At 44.3% G+C, this 5086-nt stretch overlaps 1 long non-coding RNA gene across 1 annotated transcript; it reads left to right on the top strand.

Annotated features, from left to right (window-relative positions):
* Positions 1 to 893: 893 nt before the first annotated feature.
* On the top strand, positions 894 to 4286 carry LOC111250025 (uncharacterized). Its single transcript, XR_015327029.1, has 3 exons — positions 894 to 1029; positions 3672 to 3816; positions 4122 to 4286. It is a non-coding gene; the product is annotated as an uncharacterized LOC111250025 (long non-coding RNA).
* Positions 4287 to 5086: the final 800 nt, after the last annotated feature.

A 5086-nucleotide genomic window follows, 5' to 3' on the forward strand; every position in this document is an offset into this window, starting at 1 on the left:
TGCCCTTCATGGTCGCTACTTCTCTCTCTCAATGTCTCTCTTGAAGATCCATAGCATCCATCGAGGAACACTCGTCATTAGTTTATCATGAAGCTCCCGGCTGCATAAGACTTTCGCAAGAGTTACTTTCCCCCAGAGGGTAACCATTTTTAGGCATCGTCCGGCCGATGCATTAGCCGGACGTGGCAGCTGATGCTGGTTCCTATATATGCCGGTACAGGTATCCTGTAGCCCTCGTGCTGTTAGAGTGAAGCTTACCCATCTGTCTAAAGAGTTCTACGTACATTCACTAGCAGTTTTGAACCGGTCATGCTAATTCAGGTTGCACTGGCACTTATGCACGCTGCTATTGATAGAGGAACTACCAGTCCTATCGTAGCGACAGCGCAAAGCAGTTATGTTAGTAGCTTTAATAGAAGTCACAATAGTTCAAAGGCAGGAGCAGTAGCCGTCGTAACAAGCAAACACAAACGGTTAAGTTATCATAAGTAGCCCAGAAGAGGAAAAGAAAAACCTCGAGTTAAAATGGATCTACTAACCTAATCTTGCTAAAGCTTAACGTAACCTAGTTTAACCTAGGTCATCTGTTAAGCAGCAATTGCATCGCTCAGCACGGTAGCGGCACTAGGCCAGGCCTTCATTGTTCCCGTTTGACGCTTTGAGCTGGTATACGAAGAAGGCGGGTAGCAGTGGTAGGCAAATGCGCCAAACCTTGAAATCGGCCTATCTCGCCGACACAGTCGTTCGTTCGCGCTCACGCGATGCATGTTTGTGTATCTGTAGAAAAAGGGTGCCATGAGCCGAGAAGAGACGAATCCCAAGTGTTCTTTCCACTTGCCCTTCTGGTAGAAATCGCAGGCTAGTACTAGCGATTAGGATAGAACAACGATGCACCGACAGTTGCACCACTATTATAGACGTATGTGTATAGTAGATACCTTCGACTGGCAAAGAGGGATGTTGCCAATCACCATCAGTCGTCATCTCCATCTTTTCCATCGGTGCTATTGCTATGCCAACCTCAGACAGGCAAGTTTGGAAATGTTAACTAGGACAGTTAAAAGTGGTGAGGCACTGGTTATGTGCGGGGAGAATACACCCTGTTTCTCTCTCTACATCCTCCGTCCGTCGTTACCCGGCAAATTCTTTTTAAAAGTCCCCACGAATGGTCGGGGTGTCGCCTATAGCAAAAGTATTACAGGAAAATTACAGTCGGAATTTTGCAATAGAGAATCTCCGTGCCCCACACTACAAGCATTTGTGGCTACCCCCGATTACCCCCCAAACATCCGATGATTGTTCCCCTCTAGTTCCGTTGCCGCTGCCACCACCTAGTAGAGTTGATCAAATTAGTGCCGTTGGAGCTGGTAGCTGCTGCTTTCACGTGTACTAACGAATGGCATTGCTGCTAAAGCATTCTATTGCCGACCGTGCAACGAGATATCATATTCCTTTCCGAAGCGTTCTCTTAGGTTATCCTTCATCACTCACCTTAGGTAGAGCAATAAGTTCTACTTCTTCACAAGATACACGCATGCAACCATCCTGTGCTTGGGTTACATATATGATAGGTATATCTAGTAGCAGAAACAGACAGATATGTGCTATGCACGTATTTACTACTCTGTCCTTTCGCTATGTATGTACAGCTTTCATTTTGTCAATGAATAAATTAGTGCTTTGGATCAGCCAAGCCCTGCAGCGCTTAATTCCTCTGATTCAATTCAGCCTAAAATTCGACGGTTTTGAGGTCAGATGGACCAGCAGCTAAAAGCAGAGTTCTACTATGATTATCCACATTACACACATACTGTTGCTAGCTGGGGGCAACCCTCTAGTTCTGTTTTGTGCTGCCTAATTAACTTATTAACTAGCAGACACTCAATAAGAGTTAAAAGATACGTGTGAAAGCATACGAGATTACTGAAGTAGAGTACCATCTATAAGGGCAGTCGTAAACCACGTATGGTAATTAAAAACCTGATGTATCGCGAATATCGACATTCGGATCCGGTATAGCACAGGGACAACTTCTTCTGTAACTATGGAACTCTTCTCTCCCAGTCCTGGGTTCAAGCTTTTGCATTGCCTATTTTTCGTTTGGGCTATACATCAGTAGCAAGTTACCACTTGTCGCTAGCAATTATGGTATTCAGTCTGCTGCGTGTATTGCCCCAACAATCTAAAACTATCTATCAACCTCAAGCGTTTACAAAGTACGAGCTTTTTCCAGTTATCCCTAATATGAGCACACCGCCAGCTGTGTGGGCCCACCAACACTCCGACACCAATTACTGCTTGTATGAAATATTCTTGTCAGCATCACCAGTTCTACGATCGGTTTATTATTCGACAGGCCTTCGAATACAGGTCGTCGATGAGCAAGTATCATGTGATCTGTTTTGGCATATAAACGAAACAGGTTGGAGCCTGTTACTGTTTATTTATAAGCTTCTTCCTTGAAAATTCAAATTTGGCGCCAGTGAATCGCGTATCAAACGATGCGTCCACCTGCAGCTAGCGCGGCTCGATCCTCATCGACATTATCGAGAGTCAATGAACTAATAGGCATATGGCGCACCCCCCAAACACACATCACGTGTCGATGCGTGATACTATTTTCGATTTGATACCCATCAGGGAGGGATGCAGCCATTGACTGGGAAGGACCGTCGATTGCAATAGTGCAATAGAACTGAATAATTTCGTTGTTGACATAGCACGATAAGGTGCCATTGATCCGCTATAATGGCGCTTGTGTCGGGAAAGGCGTTGTCATGGATCACTTTCAGATTTAATGGTCGATAGCGCTGGGCAAGTGAAACGAAGTAAGCGGACGATAATTAAGTTAGCCCAGCAAGTGATTTGATTGATCAACACGAGGTGAACCGGAACCACCAGTAAATTTACTAACCGACTATATGACAAGTTCTACATTCAGCCTAGTCAAAGTACCGCTGCATTTTGCCAAGGAACATTATTCATCCTTCTCTTGATTCTGAATAATGTCACACACGAAGGATTTGAACTTATCCGTGTGTTTTAGTCGAAAATCGTGACGGTTTTTGTCATAGTGTTCGATAAACTAATTCTAACATTTAGTAACAACATGAAAACCAGTAAGCCTTAACCGAAGACTAGACACAGAAGAACCTAGAAGGGGTAGTTCAGCTTCGAACAGCCTCGGCCGAGCTTCAATAACGGAACTATATGGCCAAATTTTAGAACAGAAAATTGCAGCAGCAGCAGGATCCTGATGTTATTTGAAAACAGTGTTTACTTAGATTTAGCAATTATCTCGTATATCATCCGTTCCGTTTAAATATGCATATATCATACGCAAAGACAGTGAATTTATTTACAGTGAAAAATCATAATTTATACCTACTGATAGTATATGATCTATAAACTCTTTTGCAACGCCTCTCTACCTGTGCACTGGGGCTGTACTAGCCTACATTGTGGTTGTCCTCGATAATTGACTAGCGCCTTATACCGACTAGCCTTCTGTGTGCACCACGTAATCGGGGTTTAGAGTTCTTAGCAAGTATTCAATAACGTAAATGGCAAGCAGGGATTTGTTCGATAGAATAAGACTTACCAGTGAGTATACAGCAATATACCAACACGATGAAAAGATGCGTGGATGACTTTTTTTTCTGTGTTCACAGGATCGCACGCCTTAGGTTGCGTTAGGGTCTCTGCAGTGACTATCCTTCGCTTGGATATCTTTCCCAAAGTAAACGGGCCTAGAGTCTTACTTCAACTCCTCCCGAATAGATGCTCGCTTGAACCGTTGATTACACCCAAGATGAGGTAAGTAAGAGGGCCGCACGCTCCTTTAGCGTTACTCAGGCATTTCCCGCTGTGGCAGTGACCTCACTCTCCCTGCGGAACACCTTACCTCATTTCGACAACCTCGGCCGATCCAATCCAATGAAGTCCAATGAGGAGTCGAATGAGATGCATGGCGTGCGACAGGAACATTAGGTTCAATGGTTTGATGTTGCCTTGCCTAGGCCAGACCTTTGTGTGTTCCCCGAGTGGTGTAAGGGGTTCCGCAGAGGTTTGTCACTCGCCAGGCAATATACATTGTCTCAATGGTGATCCCCACATTGCAGGCATGGAAGGAGTTGCTAGACCCGAAGAGTATCCAAGCGGCATCTCACGATACTTCCGAAGAACAAAGAAATCAAAGAAGGGATTCTCGTTCCACCTCAAGGATCCGTCCAACGCGTGAAATATCAGCGACAGAAAATATAGTTCATTAGCATTGTTTAAAATAAGTAATGCATAAAGAACTGGGTGTGTTTTTGCTTCGGTGAATGAATAACGATGTGGACAAAAGAGTCCTTAAAGCGGCTGCTCGATCAGTTATTATTCAAATCGATTAAACTGTTTATAAAAGTCTTTATTCGATGTCCTTCTGTCGAGTAAATGAGGCGCAAAGGTCGCAAAGGACCTTGGTTAGCTTATCCCACTCCTATAGCTTCAATTGACCACAGCTATTGCAAATCTCCTCCGATTCGACCGCACCCATTACATTGGTGACCAATGTGAATATTCCGGCTTGGTGTTCATCATATTTCACGCAATGTGAGATTTGTGGGTTGCTGGCCATGCCTTGTTTCTTGCCTAAGTAGATCCCAAGCGTAAACGCCAAGCATTTCGAAGGCTAACAGGGTAGTGGTAGACTTTGTTGTTAAGCAATGTTTCATGCACACTTATCGAATACCCTGTCTCTTGTATTGACCCTGCTACCAGCCAGGGTTTTTTTTATTGACATTGACCGAACGATACCCTCTCGTCCTCGCAGCTTGGCTGACTTCCTGATTTTCGTAAGTTCCACTTGTTCCAGATTTCTGAATCAGACACTTTTAGATTAAGTAGCGCCTCGTCTTTCGTACCGTCCGTAGTTGGGTTATGTGTGAACCTCTTCTTGGCTTGATACTGTTCGCAATAGTGATGAGCATCGATTTTTTGTTGACAACGAAGACGATTACTTTGACGATTACCGCTTTTATTTCACCTCGCAACCTTTTTGTCGTCATTGTCATTGGCGACATTTGTCGACCACCCCAGAGTT

Source organism: Varroa destructor, unplaced genomic scaffold (genome assembly GCF_002443255.2).
Source record: "Varroa destructor unplaced genomic scaffold, Vdes_3.0 BEIS01000004.1, whole genome shotgun sequence".
Lineage (NCBI taxonomy): Eukaryota > Metazoa > Arthropoda > Arachnida > Mesostigmata > Varroidae > Varroa > Varroa destructor.